The 19,379-nt window shown below is 34.2% G+C and overlaps 1 protein-coding gene across 13 annotated transcripts in view; it reads right to left on the reverse strand.

Moving 5' to 3' along the window:
• The window catches only part of LOC136985016 (homeobox protein cut-like 1), a 223,805-nt gene that overhangs the window by 121,801 nt on the left and 82,625 nt on the right, over positions 1-19,379 (reverse strand). Inside the window, exon 1 of one of the 13 annotated variants that reach the window (XM_067282187.1) lies at positions 18,856-19,364. The exons of 11 other annotated variants lie outside the window; for them this stretch is intronic. The gene's annotated coding sequence lies outside the window, so the exon portion shown is untranslated. Of the gene's footprint in view, positions 1-18,507; positions 18,827-18,855; positions 19,365-19,379 lie in introns of those variants that run through there. One more of the 13 variants, XM_067282192.1, reaches the window with a different exon arrangement.

The raw sequence follows: 19,379 nt of genomic DNA on the forward strand, positions 1-19,379 counted from the left end.
TTTAATAAAATAAAGTGAAATTTTAATGCGAAACGTAAGCCATTGCTCAAATACTTAAACGAGAGCATTTAATAAAAAGAATTGTAATCGATACGGTAAAGTTTTTTAATAAAAATATCTGCGTAATTGAGAGTAAAAAAAATATTCAATTGAATGTTTGCTCTATACAAATGACTCATTTGGGAGCATTTTCAATAAAAAAAAATGCTCAACTCCAGAGACTTCAATGTAAAACATGCTCAATTAAGGTGTTTTTTAAATAAAAAATGTCGACGTAAAAAAGGGATTTTTTAATCAAGCATTCATTACTCGATATCAATTAAATTGCATTGTTCTCGTTAAATAAATTATTTTAAACTTTAAATCGACAGAAATCGCTGAGGAATATTCACTTATCGTAATTTAACGTTAATGTATTCCTTAATACTTCGCTAAACAGATTATGGATTATCCATCAAACTTAAGAAAAATGGTTGAACTAATTTGACATACCGGAGAGGATAATCTGGCGATTTAAAATTTAATAAGCTAGACGAACTTTTATCTAACTAGAGAATCGTATCAATGATTCAATTTATATAAAGACTTTTAGAGATAGCGGAATTTTACACAACTTTAACAAAATAAATTACCGGTAAGAAGGAATCGATAAGCGGGAGAAGAACGGAAGATTATTACGATCTAATCTGTAATAAAAATTTTTAATATGGATAAATTCTGGATGAAAGAAGCTATTGTTAATGCGTGTCAATCTACGAATTCGGCATTTCAAATAAAAGGAGAATAAACCACTTCAAATTGGATCAGCCAACTGGTCTGGCAATCCTTATCTATCCAAGAGAAAGAAAAGACTCATTTTCGAAGACGGGAGTCGTCTCCTACACACCACAGAAACAGCGAACGAGATCAATAATGTCGTCCAGGTTACAAAGTGACACAGAAGCGGTCACCGAAGCAACAGCAACAGGCAACCGTCTTGCTTTTTTCCTAGTTGCCTGTCCGACTATAGAAGGAATCAACAAGCACTTCTCGTGAAAATTATGACCTCTCCAGAGTGACATTTCACTGCAGAATGGTGGATACTCCTTCCAAGATACAGTGGACCCCGAGGACACTACCTAGTGACACTTCATCTCCCGAGTGTCCTCCGTCTGGTCAGTCTCAACGGAACTGTACCGTCGACCATTAAGGGGAGTCGACCCCCTCGGGGAAATCATTAAATGGAATCGATACGCTTCGACGTCGATCTTCTTTTACTCTCGAGGACTCGCAACCCTCTCAGACTAATCACAGTGACCGTCCCGGCTTCCAACCGGCTCGAATCCGGCTCCGCTTTTTTAAATCTTTCGATTAATAACCCCGTGTTGACGTTAGCCATCTTGCGGAATCGCCCGGGCAGAACAGTCTCCGGACCGGAAGTGTCGACAGGAAATAATAGCTGACGTCATCCGAAAGGTGGTCGAATGCTGAATGGAGATCTGGACAAGTCGAAATCGGTGGAGAAGATGAACCGGAAACTCTGGGCGCTACCTGACCACGCATGAATTGTGAGGTTCAGGGTAGATTGTCGGACACAATAAGCAGAGTTACGGGTCACGTTAGAGGTCGCTTTTTTCCTACTCTTGACAAGCAAAACAGAGACAGAGACTGATCTATAGGCCACTTACGAATCACTCTTGCTGAAACCCTCTTTCAATTTTTGATGGATTAAACTTCTACACGTTTTATGCCCCTTTGCTAATTAGACATAATAGTTCCAAAATAGATATTTAACGATCATTTACTTATATAACATAATGTACTGAAAGTTATTTTTGGAATCTTATTGTCGCTCTGACCATCCTCCTTCCCGTTTATCAATGATAAAATTATTGATAATTACGAATATACATCAATAACAACAATAATAAGTCGAGAAAATCTTGTCGAAATTATCCTTTTTTAAATCCAAAAATTAAAGTTTAAAAAAGTCACAACGGCAATCAATCTTAGAATTTAACTTATTACACGAGATATCAAAGTAATCTAATTGATTTCTGCGTTGTATCACTGTAAATAATCCAATTTTCTAACATAAAAACAGCTATTTCAATAGGAGACGATAAAATTTTTTGCCTCAAAAATAAAAATATTATCAATTAAACACGAAAATGAATATTGTTAAAACATAAAAACAGCATTTATTTTCAACTAAAATCTTTCAAAACATGTTTAATTCACTTTCTCTTTCTAAATAAAGAGATCTACTCGCGGAAAAAAGACAAGAGAAGACAAAAAAAAAAAAAAAACAAGAAAACGAGAACTCCCCAAACACAATTGCTTATTGTTCTTTATAGTTCCAGGACATTCCCAGGCACACCTGTTGCATCCAGTTTTTCTCAGCGAATCATCTACTGCGATTTGAGGGAAAACGTGTAAAGGGGGTGACAAGGTAAATACGAGACAGCCGTAGTGAGAATAGAAGAGTTCGTTACTTCTCTGGGAATTATAGGCCAGTAATGAAGATACGTGTCGAGAAATCTAAATACGCAACAAGTTTTCCGAATGGCAGGTGACACATTGAATATGTTGAAACGCTATCGGATCGATAGGTCAAGAAGACGACTGACTGAACGGCTTTCTGTCTCAATGGGATTTTATTGCCGCCACTTCCGAGAAGTTACGAATAATAAAAAAAAAACTTATTAAGAAAAAAGAAAAGAAAATGAACCGACCGAATCCGAGTTTGGTTTCATTAATACGGGAGGGTCGACTTAAAAGGATGCACGCAATGTCCGTCAATTATGCCGTTCTTCCCTTCTTCCTTCTCGCACGGGAGCAAAAAGATCGTAAAAATGAAGCAAAAGTACCACGTGACCGTTCACATATCTTTGCCGAGTCACGACTTGGACAAGTTGCGAGCGTTTGCCCGAGGAAGAAGCAAAGAGGAAATAAATGGAGAAGAAAGACGAACTAAGTGGGCCTACACATCGGTAGACATGCTCGCATTTTGGCAGCAAAAGCCATACAATACAATCGCATCTGCTTTTTTCTTTTCGCATCCTCGTCTCGTTTCTACTCGATACTTTGTAAGGAATAAGTTGGCGTTGGGCCAACGTCGTCGGCCAATTATTACAATATTTTGACATTTAAAATGGTTCCGTGAATAGTCGCCTCACCAATCTATGACCTCGATTCTTTTATTCTAGCAATATCCAGAAAATTGCCGAGTTTGTTAATGTAGTGGTGTAGAAAATCGCTTTTTTTTCCCTTCCTTTTCTTCCATCCCTGGCAAAAGACGAGATGAGAAATGAGACGATGCTAAATTGAAGAAAACTAACTTAAATATTTAAAAATTCTATTTCGTTTCATTTTTTCTTCATTAAGATTCTGATGATTTTATTAAAAACTTGCCCCTTTTTATCTTTATTTTTAAAAAAATCTTCGCATTTATCTTCGAGATATCTAAAGGTTGTCTATATTTATACATTTATTTAAGTAAGCATCGATAGTTTCTCGTGACAAATATTAATCAATTCATAAAGCCCAGTTCGGCCTTTCTTCGCTATACTTATTTACACTTTTTGTTCTGCCGACTGCTAATGAAAAATATGCGTAGAGTTTCCACGAGTGACTAACCATTGACCAGTGAATAGTGGCATTATGAAACAATTAACCTTAGTTAATGTAAGGTATGTAAATGTAATAATAACGGTAATATGATAAGCTCTATGCAAATTATGAGTTCGCGCCTCTAAAGAGTGGCCACGGTTCTGTATGTGCCACTGATTTTTGAATCGATTTATTAAAGTGTATTAATAATTAACGACTTTTATTCTTCGCTTCTAACTTAATTAAGATTTCTGACTATAATAAAGCATTTTAACCTACAAATAAAGCTGGATATCGTTTTAAATATCGAATTTTCTAAACATAATGTCTATTGAATAGAGTTAAATATAGTAAACAGCTTGTTTCTCTCAGGAAATGTCTTCGGTGTAAAATTATGATACAAAATTCAGGAAAGTTTACTTGTGTATCTTAAGCATTACATTTATTTATAATTTAATTAAAATTTCAGGTAAGTCTATTATTAGTGAGTATAATTTATTAGTACTTGACTATTAAAACTTTTCTTTTCTAATTGTAATACAGAATAAATTTGTTCGATGAAATTTCTATGCATAATCTTCCTAAAATCCTAAATATTTATATAAATTAACTAATAAAAATAAACAAGCCAATCAGAAACTTATATTTTGTTAATTAAGTCCCTTTATTATTATTTATATTATAAATAAATAATAAAGGGGGCCTAGACCTATAGATTTTATCAGGCATAAATACGGTTATGAAATATGTATAGAAGGCTAACAGCTTCATAAATAAGTAAAGATAAATAATAAAGTCGCGACTTTATTAAAATTTAAATATATTATATTCTATCAGCGGAGAAGAAACAATATGATATGTTTTTTTTTATAATATAAATTCTTTAGTAACAATAAGAACTTAATTGTATCGCATTGTGTTAGATACTTATTACTTAACCAGATTTTTGAAACTTGATAGTTACTTTATATAACAATTTTTTTTCTTTTCTTTTCTTATTAGTTTTATTTTTAAACTTGTATACGACTTAGAAAATTAGTTTATACGTTGCAATTACTATTCTTTAGATATTTTTTAACGTAGGTTTGTAAAATTTGCAGAATGACTGACTTGTACACATCCCATATAAATCTTCTAATCGAAACTTATGTTAATTAGCTTATTTGTACGATACAATGTATAGATTCTATCTGGTAAGATTCAATATAATTTATTTTTAATGGTTAACTAGTTAGATTTTAATACACCTTTATACTAATAATTCGATTTTGAAAGTCAGTGAACTACTCTGACTAGTAAATGTTTTCTTTTCTGTGTTTTTTCTTAAGTATAGAGTTGTTTCTTGTCTGGTTAAATCTTACATACATGATTTCTATCCGAATAAGAAGAAGGCAGCGTGTCCAAACGTCTAAACCAGTTTTCTATTTACTCTTCTTTGTGTTATTCGAGGAATAGAATCGTCCCTAACCATTTCAAAAAGAAACAAAACTCTTAATTTGTATATAGAAGCGAGCATCTTTCTGCAGGAGTGTACAATTTTCGATAGGCCAAAAATTCGTATCCGGGGCTTTTAATTTTATTGTTTGGAGAATTAAAATTTGTGACGGGATGGAATAAAAGCCATGTGCCAACGACCACCCGAAAAGAGAAATAAATCTGCACAATGGATATTGGAAAAGAATCCTCTAATAAAATAGAAATTAACGAATTAAATCAGAGAAAAGGCAATTTTAGTAATTGCCGTGGAGTGGGGGATATAAACCAAACAGAGATAAAACATAATGTAAATGGAGGAAAGTAAAGAAAATGGGACGGGGTATAGACTTAAGTCATTACGAATCGAACAAGTCGAACGATTAGCCAGGAATTAGGTAACAATCTAAATGCGGCATTATCAAGATGATACTGGCGTGAATTGGACAGGAAGATAGCGAGATTCTCAGCCCCGCCCTAGACAAGTCCCGTTTCATTAATTTGTTGGCTACGTGTGTCCCGAATGTTACGACTTTGGCTCGAGGCGAAGGAGGGGAGCACAACTTATCTCAGTCCGTCGGTGATGACAACCTAATAACAGTCTTTAAAATCAATATCCTTCAATGTTAACACACTCTTGTCGCCCTGTTTTAATTATTTCCCAACCTTGATTATCGGTATAGGAAGAATCGTCTTTAGACTATAAACCCGCTTCGTGTTTACGATTTACCAATTATCAACTACACCCAAAGATACTACGACGCTCTATTAAATGTATGAATAAAAATAAAAAAAGAATCTTTTATGACTTCTGTTAAGACTTCTTTTTTTTCTTCTCTCGTGAACTCGGGACTACTAAAGTTACCTATTATAATTCTAGAGAAGAAGCCGCTAATTTTTTAAAAGCTCACGAAGTCAGAGTTAGGTTGACTTATTACAAAATAATGAACAGTCTATAAATAATGTATAAAAACAAACTTTTTAAGGTATCTACTCTGTGTATAAATATATATTTAATCTTTTTTTTTGGAACACGGTGAATGCCAAGTAGCTTAAACGTCTTTAGACGTAGGCCCCATAGGGATGCAATAAATCAGAATGATATAACATCCTTTTCTATAAAATTGAAAGAGATTTCGTCTTGCAAAATATACTTGAAAGATGCCAAAAAATTAGAAAAAAATACAAAAATTAAATAAAATCGTACTGTCAGAAGATAAAAAAAAATCTTATATTTTTTCTGATTTAAAATCGTAATTTAAAATTGAAAAATTTATTCAAATTAATAAACAGCGAATAAATTACGATCAATATAACGAATCGCAGGAACAAAGGATCGTTGCACGTTGACTTTGAAATACAGGATTATATAATTAGATTGCAATAAATTATGAAAGCAAAGAATGTCACCGTCTGAAAGAGCATTACACTTATAATATGCGGTATGTTTTTAAATTATTATTTAATTATTACGATACAAAGTATATTTAACGCTAACCTAAACGCCTTTAATTGTTTAGATAAACAAGAGAAACAATTTTCAATCGACAAAACAAAGGAAGTGACCCAAAGGCTATATTTTAAAATGTATTTAGAAAATAACTTTTAAAATTCAACGAAATGATTATTTAAATTAACATTAAATCTTCGAGTAAATAGCTTAAGGATCGAATTAAATATATTTTTAATGAAACTAAATATGAAAACTGATTGTGTAAGTTACAGGTAAGAATATATCCGAGAATTCGATCCGTTCGCTCTCTCATCAAAGATGTTTTTTAAGGTTAGAAAAGATCATTTTGAAATGTTTGAAAAATGAAAATTGATAAAAATGGAGAAAGAGCCAAAGCCAATCCTATTAAAAGATTAAAGACGAAAGAGTATTTAATGACAATAAACTCGACAGAAGCTGATTGACAGTTATACAAAAAAGAAGATCTAATAATTTATAACTTATTAAGCAAAATAACTATTATTAAGTTATTATAGACATATTTTGATGTTTGTAAAGGAAATATTGTTTTGTAAACAACAGAGAAGAAAGTGCCAACTGGACTGTGTAGTGATTTATAAAAATTTAATGATCGTGATTATAGAAGCGAACTAAAAAAAATTTTTTTTTTAATTGCTAGAACATGGAACAAATTGCTCTTTGGCTTTTCATAAAATCTTAAAAATTTTCTGGATGAAATCTATTTTTAAAAAGTAGTCGGCGATTAAGACGTCTATCAAAATCGGTAAAATTCTGTAATGAGCATAATAGGAACGTCTCAGAAAAGTACACAAACCAGTAAAGATTTGATAATAATTTTAATATAGCCTAGTAAAAGATTTTAATAATAAAATCTGTAGAAAAATCGATAAAAAGTACGTTTATAAATGTATAAAATATCAATAAGGCGTATTAATTTATAAAAATCAGTAAAAAATCCAGCAAACTGTAAATCTGTAAGTACGACAATAAATGAGAATTAATAAAATGCATTGTAAATATATGTATAAAATAATAACTTTTATGTACATTTATATTACACATTTTTTAATTGCTAAATTTCTTTTTATGAATGTTTAAAACTTTAATCGCTTTCGAATTATTACTAAAGTTATAAAGTGTAATAATCTTTTTTTTTTTTTTTTTTATTGCAAAGATTATTACAAATGATCGTAACGATCTTAAACATTTGGATAAATAACATCAGAATTAATTCTTTACAGAGAAAAATTAAAAACACCAACAGTAAAAAAACTAATAAAAATCGCACTAACGATCGTTATCGCAAAATATCAATTTGAACCAGATTTTTTAAGGCTTTAAACGTGGAATTATGCCACATAAATATTTAAATGATCTCCGCAAAAAATTTATTAACCAACGACGAGCTAGAATGGTGAATTATATAGAAAGATTTTTTAGTTCTACTGGCGGATGCGTGGAGTAAAGTCAATTGTATAGAGTAAAACAAAGCTGGGTCTGATATCTGTTATGCAAGTCCAGACATTTTTGTTTACAAAGAAATCTTTTAAGAGTTACTACCAGATCTCTGACCGATAGTAAGGCAAGTAACACACAAACAGTTGGCAACGAGACATACTTGAAGAGATGTATAGCCAGTCATCGTTCGGGAAACTTTTTCTCCCACTCGTCACAGCGTGTCTCACAGGGAGTTATTTATAAGTCTTCTATGACAATACGTTGTGCTTTTATCTTCGGCATACACAATCAAACGGCACATCACCAGGTGCACGGAGATATACCAACAGTAAGGTCCCTATCCCGGCACTTACAGATCGAACAGATATCGGCATTTCTGACATAGCGTACGTGTCGTCGTTAATGAATCAGAGACACACGCGAAATAATGGTTTGTTTGATAACAAGCAATTCGAGTCCGGTTTGATAAAATATCCAAAAAAAAAAAAGAGAGAAAAAAATTAGCATGCAGATACAATTAAGATCGAGAATTACCAGTAAATTATTAGTGAAATGAAATATTTATAATATTCCGTCGGCGTTCTTAAGACATCCGCTGGAGATGTTATCTTTTCAAGATGGCGTCTTCCCGATTTTCGATAACCTCACAACTAAGAGGTTGTCCCGTTCTAATTTTGACTATGACGCAATAAAAGACAAATACAGAAGACAGTCGGTGAAAATAGTTTCTTAACGTTTTATGCACTCCTCCTTTCCAGTGACATTAATAGCTCGGTAATGATGTCTGAATGACTAAATATCGGATGCGACGAAAACGTTCCGCTTCTCGAATCGGCCATTTTTATCAATTTAGTTAACTCCCGGTAAAATAATAATTCAAATATTTGTCGTTAAATACTAAGTGTTTTCTGTTAAATAGTTCAATAAATTTTATTGATTAATAAAATTTTATTGCAACTTTGGCCTATTTCTCAAATTTCATTATTTCTTTCGCATTAACAGGGTTAAACAACGTTCATTTTCTTGTTTTTTTTTCATATTCCATCGCGATAATACAAACCAATTAATATAGAACCACTTAATCTAAGAAGGTTAATTATGATTCGAAATCACTTACAACGCTTTTTACATCACGAACTAACTCGAACGCCTCTCCGAATACCAGACAAAGAAACAACTTTATTGTTATCTCGACACATTTTTTTTGTACGGGAATAAAATTAAAGCGATCTTAAGTAAATATTTCGCAAAAAAACCTTTATAAATCTTTTTTTATCCTCGTATTTAGATTGGAACGTGACTTCGAAACAAAACGGAACCTAGCGATAATTCGACAATAAAGACACAATGCACCAAAAAATGCCATTTTTCTCTCCGTGACACGAGGAGGTTTACAGTCATCAAACATAACATGACTGCAATTAATCACTCAGATGGTGGACGGGATAAAAGCAGCGAGGGGTCATCAAATCGCCAACCTTTTTGTGCTAGTTGGGTTAGTGTGGGTATCCAGTACAGAGGAAACGTCCTTGGACTAACCAATACATCCAATTTATGCACAACGTTTCTAACGACTTGACGCTGATGTCGGCAAATTTTGAAGTGCAGGTGGCAAATTTTATAACTTATTCGCCCATCCTTTCACTACTACTATCCAATGCTGTAGTAAATAAAGGAAGTACCGAGAAAAACAACCGAGTACAGTAAAATCAATGTCTAAGCAACTAGTTTTAATACTTAAATAAAGTCTAAAATTATTTTTTTTTTAATCGTCAAACTCCAGTTATATATATATATATATTAAATTTAATCTGTCAGTTGACTAAAAGTAAAAGCAACTTTTTAAGAGTAGTTTTTTTTTTCTCGACGTCAGACTTTTCTCGTGTCTCTATATTAAAATATGTGCGACAAACGTTTAATTTTCTACAAAGGAAATTTAATCGAGTTCTGACCAATATTAATCCCGAAGCACGAAAATGAGGTCGGTACAAGAACGGCAAAGGTAGCAGATATAACTGAAGCGAATCACGCATCTAAGTTCCCTCCCAGTGAAAACAATACCTTGTGACAGAACAATTGCTTAGCTAAATGTACAATATGTTGCCCACCTTAATCACGTTCTCTGCAGATTGTATGGCAAACCGACCAATCATCATCGAGTTGACAAGATTTCCTTTTTGGTTCCACCCAAACATAACTACAACACAAACGGGTTTTTGAGGAGGTTTTTGTATAACGTGGTGAATACAATCCTTTTAGTGAACGTATTAACAGAATTTACAGGATGGGATAATTAACTTCGATGGAAAGTAATTATATAAGTTAAATAAAATAAGAGCGTCTGTAAAATAATGCTTGGATTAAATGATTCAACTATTTTTAATATAGAACGGGCACGATTTTAAACGTTAAAAAAGGGTTAGAAACATTAAGATATTCTGTCAGATAGTAGGCGTCCTTCTTTCAAAAGTTAAGAAATTTTGATCGAGTGAGTTCAAATAACACATTTTGAATAGATAAACATCTAGAACAAATATATTTTTAACAAATAAAAGTCTCTATCGAGAGTCACAAGACCATTTCGGGGGTCGTAAAGTTCAGAACAGCAAGTAAAGAAGGTGGGATGGTAACATCTAATTAAGACAAGGCGCACGCTTGTGTACCAAAAGTTCAAACGTGATAGTCGATTGCAGGCATCTTGTCCATCGTGACCAAACTTATAAAAATACCATTTTGTTTCTGTCCGTACATTAACACGTATGTCGGCTAATAACCTGAGCGCTGACCCTATTCGAGAAGAACATCGAAGAGGTTAAAGCATTGTTGTGTATAGTTCGTGTGGACGTTCATTAATCTAGGCGACGATATCGCTAATCAGTCCACTCTTAATTAACCGGCTGGTATGACTCTTTCAAGAATCATTGATTAGGAGAGGGGTTTCTCTTCGACCAAAACAAAACGTCTTACTTCGACAGTCGGCCGAATACAAACATCAATTTGAAATGGCAATTCGCTCTTCTCACACTGGATCGAGCACAGTAAGGTTCTAAATGGGATTAACTGAGAAGAAGCTGTTAAAGGCTATAGAAGTGGTAAGAGCGACAAATAAAACTACTTTCGGTTTGTGTAGTTTAATGGCCAGGAAGAAATTTGGAACCGATTACTTTTAGTCAGAGTACTTAATGTGAATGGAAAAAGACATTCAGGCGAAAACCATATCAAACAAAAATATAGCCACTGCAAAACACAGTTAATAAAAATCAATTGTGTATCTACATTAAACCGAAATGAATATCGCAGATCTGTACTTAGGTTTCGTTGATGCTTGACTGCACTGCATTGTGGGCACACGTGGCCATTACAACCCATTTAAGATTGCTTTCGCAGAAGAATCAAACTCTTAGATCACCCTCTGTCCGAATTCAATGGAGTTAAACGATTGCTACATTATTAACCGGAAGAAAAACTGCAGACAATTCGATTTTAACAACATTTACTTATTATTTCTTGGAATTTAAACGACATTAAAACTTTTACAGCAATTTCGAGTGATGTTTTACGTTTTTTTGGCATTTAAAAATTGTAACTTGAATCAGAAAACCGGCGGAAATCTTTTTCCTTATTCAACAGATGGAGGCACTGTTATTTTAGTAACCAATATGTGTGAGAAGACTGTACAAGCTCGGAAAATAATTTAGCATCTCATTTTCATCCAAGATTCTCTTTGATGTCCAAACGGCTAGAGTTGGTAATTATGAAGAAATGAAAATCAAGAAGGTGAGCGCATAAAATTACAATTTAACCTTATGTTTTTATATGTAAATGATTCAACTATATTTAATAGAGAGAGAGAGAGCCAGAGAGAGGAGAAACCAGAACAGGCATAGCAACTGTTTTCTTAAAATATTATAAACAAAGTATAAAATAAAACAAGTAAAAAATGGTAACAATAGAGTTTAGTTCACAATTAGAGAAACAATAAAAATTTATAAACCAGAAAGTTTTATAACAGACTATAATAAAGTTATGATTCAGCTTTTATTGCAAGGTCTATAAAATTAAAGCTCACAATCTAATCTTGCATGGAGCAGAAAGAGGGAGAGTCGTTTCAGACAAGGAACTAATGAAGCCAGTAAAGCCTGCAAAATTAACATTGTCATTTCTGGATGATATTTGATAGCATTCATAAAGCCAACTATTAATGTAGACCCAGGTCTATGTTAATTATTATTATTTTTTATTTTCTAATTGAGAATTCTCCGATAATCAACATAGAAGTCGGAGATAGAGAAAAATTAAAAAGCATATATGCAAATTTCTAAGTGTTCAATTTACTTTATTTCGGCTAATTTTGAATAAAATAATCATAAATTTCTTTCCTTTAACAGTTATTGGAGTAAAAAATAAATAAATAAAAAGAGGAGAGATGAAGACGCATCGCCACTTTGGGTGCTGAATGTATGTAGAAAGATTACAGAAGCAGAGATTTATCATTTTCGGTTATCAGTGGTACTCGATATGGTTAGCTTTAGCGATTGCCGATCTAAAGATAATTAACGATGAGAATCGAGGGATTTAATTCGATTATAACTTTTGCCAACCACTTGTAGCAGTAACAAAATAATGGTTTGTACTTTTTGGAAATAAATCACTATCCCAGGCGAATTATTTTATCGCGAATCTAACCACAAACATCGTAAAATATTGCCATATTTGCAAGTATTTTCTTTTACTTTCGAATATATTTAGTAACGTACTGAACAGTACAATGCGAGTTATTCCAAGAAACATAATAACACGGTAGAAAAGCAAGCATAATTGAATCTGGAACGCTTTAATTGATTAAACTTTCGGAAAAAAATTTTCTTAAAAATTTGATTTGTATGCATTTGTACATTCAAAAACATTCCTAACAATTTGACTAATTTTCTGCATTCAGATCAAAGAAATGAGAAGTTCAGTACAGTTTAGAATAACTAAGTTCTATATTTTAAACAGCGTGTCTTGTATCCTAGAAACAGATAAACTGCTAAGAAAAATGTGTAACATGAATTAAATAATAAATATCAACACGCTTAAGTGAATGTTGTTAATTTTCTCAAGGATAGTTTTTTTTTCTTAAAATAAAATTTATAACTTTTAAACAATACACGTAAAAATGGCTTTTGATCAGCGACTTCAAAGATAGCGTTATAAAAACTACACTAGCTACAAAATTGTTATTATTATTATTATATATAATTGAAAAATTACAATAATACGACTTAATTACTAATAATTATAGTTTCGAAAAAATTAATTAGGTACAAAGTAAGAATTCAATGCTGGAGCGGCAGTCTAGATTTAGACCACAAAAGCAATTAATGAGCGATATCATCCGAATTTTTTTTCACGTTCTTTTTTCTTTTTGTTTCTCCCTTTTTGCAAGATGAAATTCATTTTTCTTAACTCATTTTTGTTCTTGTAGGTCTATCTTTTGTAAATAGCTGGAGACTAGTACCGAAGGTCTGTCTCTGTATAAATAACAAATTATATCCTTACACACGTAGGTGCAATTCAATAATTATTCTAAGTATGTACTTGTTGACGGTCTAAAAAAATAGCGGGAGATAAACTCGAGTCTGTTTGTTTAAAAACATACTTTGCAAGCTATTCCATGCATACTTGTTGATTGGCATTATTATTCATTAGTCAAACCCTTAAGACACGTAACTATTCATATTATTCTATTTGATTCATAATTTATAAAGAAACGAGGGGTGGAAAAACTTATAAATACTCCCAAATTGCGTTTTCCTATTTATTATTTAGAGTTTAGATTTTAATGGTTGAAACGACTCTACCGTTTATTTTTTATTTTTAAAATAAAGATAAAATCCATAAAAAGCGTATAATATTTTTTATCAGTTAAATTACTTCTAAATCCGCAAAACGCATGTTACGCATTCACGCGAGAGAATCGACCACATAAGATAGAAATAGTTACCATCAACTGTTTCGGATCTCATAGCTGGCCGTGTTATGACTTACTATAGTCTTGATTGCATAACCAGTGTTCATCGTTATGTTATTACAAGATTGTAACAATCAGATCAGCTTCACACATGACCTGTTACGTGTAATCAAATGATCAGTTACGCTACTGGGCGACACAGACAGATGGATAGTAAAATCTGCTGTTTTATTACGACCGTCAATAGTTATAGTGGGACACGTCACGATGTTAAATAGGGGATGAAAACCCTAGGATTAACCAATATACTTATATTTATATCACGCGATAAGATTCGTCACGAATGTTACACGGAAATGGTCGACATCCGAGTCCGGTTTGGCGCATTCTGTTGCTTGTAGAGAGTTAGAAAAAGTGCCTTCTTTTAATTAATTAAATGAGAAAACAACTTTGCGTCAATATTCTGTCCGGTTAACTAAGTGAAGTTATACGATCCACAGTCTATTAATTACCACCGGTTAGACAGTTTCTGCTTGAGACGTAACATCATAGCTGATGATCAGTGTGATAAATGGCAAGGAGTCCAACAATTGTTCATCAGAGGTGGGAAACGTTGATGCCGGAGATTCGTAAATGGAATGTCGATTTATACGCTGTAATCAAGGCTAAGACTTAACGGGCGTAGAGACAGGCTCTGATTATAGAGTGAAGAAGCGAAATCAAAAGTTAAAACTTAACAACTGGTAGAAGAAACAAGATTTGTTATATATTACTCTACTGATCTCAATTCTTACATTATAATCATTTACTCGATTCCTTTACGAGACGACCGCTTCCGAACTTAATGCGCTTCTTTGTCTCTTACAGTAAAGGTTTCTATAAGTAAAATGAATAAATATCAGACAAAACAGCATTTTTCTTGGTAACAAAATGCCTGTTTTCCGCTAATTAACTGCAGTACTTAGCTGTATAAAGCCAGACATTATCGGAGCAGGGTGATGCATATCTGATTGTTTAAAATCATCTATTGCAAAATGGTTTAAATTGCTTACACTGCTAATTATTTAGCCTAGGTCTGATAAAAGAGTGAAATACTAAAATGGAAAATATAGTACACTCGACTTTGTATGTGATCATTAGTGTCAAATTTCGTAAAGGTTTGATATGAATATAAACAATTCTATCTCGTAACGAAGCATTTAAAAGACATTAAAATCAAACTCGGGTATCTAACATCTGAGGGACTGTAACAAAAACATCAAGCAAATATTACTAGAAATTGAGATAATACTAGATAGCAGTTAAGGTCAGACAGAGTTTTCAAACAAAGCTTTAAGAGAAATCGAGAGAAGAAAGAACATACAATAAGTTAAGCAACAAAGAACTTACAGAAAGAAGAGGTGTGCACCGACCTACAGGTAAAGTACAGAGTATGATGGACGATGACCAGCCAGTCACGTTATCCCTGTGGCTAGCAGATAACGACGGTGCCCATCGCACCACCCCCCGCCCTCAGGTACCACTCCCCAGATGAGAACGTGCGAGGGTGGAGGTCCACCACACCACGGCACCTCTATTAACGTCCATATCTGCGTGCTAAAGAACGTGAACTGTTAAAGGAGTGCATGAACAACAAGGATAATATCCGGCCTCATGGCTTGACTTTCTACAGATATGTCACTTGATTGCATGAAAAAAAAGTTGACTAGGACGTTCAACTCATCTTGGCACACAAATGGGATTCGGAGAAAGGTCAACATTGACATGCGGGCTGAAGAATGGAATTAGGCCTAAGAGCTGAAAGTAGAAAAAGGAGAATTTCCGATAAGATGCACGTCGAAACATAGGTGTTAATGGACAAACAGTACTTGAACGGACTACTAAATTTGTCAGATAACGAAACCGGATAAGAGATAATTATAGCTAAGGCGGCGACATTTTTCTTGGCAAAAAGATGAGGTAATTAATACTAGTTAATGTAAATCTATTATCGATATCATTAATCTCAATAAACTCGCATTATGTAAGCCAAATTTCATCATTTCCTCTTTTTTCCCCTCGATTATCTCGCCCATCATCTAACATCAAATTCTGTTTGCAGCCATCTGACGTCAAGAAACAAGTCCAAAGCCTTTTTTTCTACAGTCATTTCTCGCATTCCACCAATCATAAAATGGCGCAGTTGGAATGAAATCCAAAAGATAATCAAAACTACAGTGTAGCTATCCAAAAGAGAAGAATTCCAATCATCCTATTATAACATCTTAACTAATAAACCACCGCTTGGTACCTTTTATATACCATTAAAACGTCTCATTAACAAACTATGGATCCGAAAACAATTATGAGGCTTCAATCAGCAAAAATAAAAAGACAGATAAATCCTGTATTCATAGAAAGCATTGTGTTCCTCAAGCATCCTTAGCATGCAACTATAACTGCTTCTCAATGAGAGAATGCGTTATCTCAGCCAATGTTTTTATCCAGAAAAAGATTCTTCGGTGTTTGCAAATCCAGTGGCAGACACTGTTTTACAATGTTATTTTTTAGATCGTGTCACGAATCTGAATGGAATTGCGATCTCGCTTCATTACAGACGGCAAATATGTTAAATACCTTTCGAATAGCACAAAATCTAAAGCCGACAAGCGGCATAAAAATCTCCACATCCGTTAAGAATATTTTAGGATTTTCGCTATAAATCTTTAAGTCCATATATTAAAAATTTGGAAATCTCCAGGGTAAAAGGAAATTTAGATTTTGCAATTTCTATTGTTCGATACGTCTACATGGCAATTTTAATTATATAAATCTATAATAAGATAATTAAAATTTTGTTATATTAGTTTTCAAACGTCAATATTTTATATAAGGAAAACTAAATTCTGAAGCCAGTAGACCGTGAAGTGGAATTTTAATAAATTTATAAACACATGCAGCTAGAACGTGATCGGATCTTTGAAATTTTTTGAAATATCAATTCATTAAATCTATTCCTCGAAGGATATTTTAAGAGAAGACCCGTAGCACTTTTTAAAATCTGATTACCGATACTTACGTGTAGCCTAAGTTTTTCCTAGATGATGTTACGCGATTAATAGATCGGAATTAAATCTGCATAGTGACAAATATCCATAAACCGCCAACTGTCAATTACCGGAATGCGATAGTAACTCATGTAAATACGTTAATGTATTCGGCAATATTAAGTTTAAATGTTAACATTTTGTTCGAATAAAAATATCGTTCGGAGATCGATGCCTGCAATCAAAATAAAAAAATGCTAGATTTGACAGTCGTTTCAATCTAAGCCTATAATGCCGTACATCCGAGTGAATCTCGCTACGGAAAAAAAATGATTCCCTCTCTTGTCACATTGTTTCCGGCGCCATTTTTATCAGCACACAATCAAGCATTTTCGAGTTGCGATATCGTTTCCCAACCAACAATTTGCGATTACGACCGAACCTCCATTTTTTTTCTTCCTTCTTCTTTCCGGTTTGCTACAAAATAAAAACGTATCCTTCTATAAAATGTATTTATATAGAATTCTGATTGATCTCTTGATGAGATTCGCTAACCGAAATGTTTTTTCCTTAAGAAAATAGAAATAAAAAACTTTTCTACTTTTCTAGATCTTCGGACCAGTTACAATTGAAACGCAGTAACGATACTTGCAGATATTACATTTTTTAATTTTGACCCGCGTTAAGAGTAAGAATAAAAATATTCTTGTGCAAGAAAATTCTGTTTATTGAAGAAAGACAATAAATATATTTCATTTAAATACCCGCAATTTTTATCTGTAAAGGGCAATAAAAACATTTTGTGTATAGAATGTCTATTAAACTGATTAGGCTAAATTGGATTCTCGGAATCAGCAGATAGCTTTGTCGGCTCGGAGATGTTTATTAGAAAAAGTGTCTATCAACTATTAGGTATTTCTTAACGTAGCGCTAACGTGTCGATGAAAAAGAAGTGAAAAAAACTCATCGGGCAGATGTTGGGTTCGACCTAATTGCGTTGGCAGACGGACAGTGAAGGCTACAGAGGAGCCCTTTGTGGCGTGCCGCCCTCTTCGCCGCATTAACCCTAAACGATTCCTATCCCTTATCCGCCTACTATTCCTGGACCGTAGTCGGAAGAAATGTGATCGGTGCGTCGATTGTGAAGAGGGAGCGAAGTTGCCATTAAGGGTAGAAAACTGGCGTCGGTGAAGAAAAAAGGTTCCTGACCAGATGGCTCGTACCGCGCCGAGCGAAACAAAGTCGACTTATCAGCGAACGACCGGCCTTTGGGTGGGAGGAAGACGAAAAAGAAGAAAAAAATATATATATAGGGAGAGAGGACCCCGTCGCAGGAAATGCCAGGCCTGGCGTATATAGCATTTTGTCCCCTCGATATCGTCATTAAAGTCGGAATGGTAACAGGACACTTTTTGGGTGTATGGACCATTTCCTCTACTGGCGAATGTCTGACGATAACAGATTTGGGGGAATATCGGATTAGAAAGTAATGGACGGCAGGAAATCGCCGGATAAAAAAATATAATACTCACAGTTCGATCAGTGTAGGTAATCAATTGGTGCGTTAGTCAGTCGAGCGTGATCACGTGTAGCTGGACGACAAGGTCACGCTTCACGTGTGAGTAGATGCGTGACGCTGGAAAAGTGTTCACCACAGAGCATTCAACAAGCACGAAGGAACGAGTGGGAAGGCACCGGAGAGATGCTTATAGATCACGATCGCGACATAAAATCCGGCTATCGTCCCACTCCAAGAGATTTGGAAAAGTTGGCGTCCCTCATTGATTACTTTAATTTCCTGGCCTTTTGTTCCTCTCCGTTGATCTCTCACTCGGAGCATTCAATTGAACCGAAGGGACGAGCGAACTAAAGACACTTACCTGACCGTCCGTACAGCACAGCATGGTTGGACGACCCACTGCCAACTGGCAGCCAGTGCCAGCGTACCGCTGCTCTACTTGCCGGTCACGTGCTCACTCCCGTATTCTGTGGAACAGGTGGTAAGGAGAGTAAGCGCGTTTCTCTCGCACCGCCAATCCACCGTCCGTAAATACGTCTGCTGTCTACGGTCTCCGCGGGAACGTAACTGTCTCGGCTCGGCTGACGTCACGCTAGTCATGTGACTTTCCGACACCAACCTGGAGGATGGCCAAAACACATGAACAATGTATGTTTTCGACTTGTCTGTAGCCGTGAATGCTGCCCTTCTTCGGGAGCAATCCAATCCGGTCATTAAGTCTCTCTCGACTCTTCTCTCTTTTCTTTATCCCGATCGTCCATTCATCGAATCAAAAAAGCAGAAAAATACGCAAAAAGAAGCGACCAAATAAGTTTTTCTTTTAATCTTATCTAACGTTATCAAGCGATAGCTAATCGCACTTATGCACATAAAGTATACGATTAC

The sequence above is a fragment of the Centruroides vittatus genome, unplaced genomic scaffold (assembly GCF_030686945.1).
Source record: "Centruroides vittatus isolate TY-2023 unplaced genomic scaffold, ASM3068694v2 contig_943, whole genome shotgun sequence".
NCBI classification, from domain to species: domain Eukaryota; kingdom Metazoa; phylum Arthropoda; class Arachnida; order Scorpiones; family Buthidae; genus Centruroides; species Centruroides vittatus.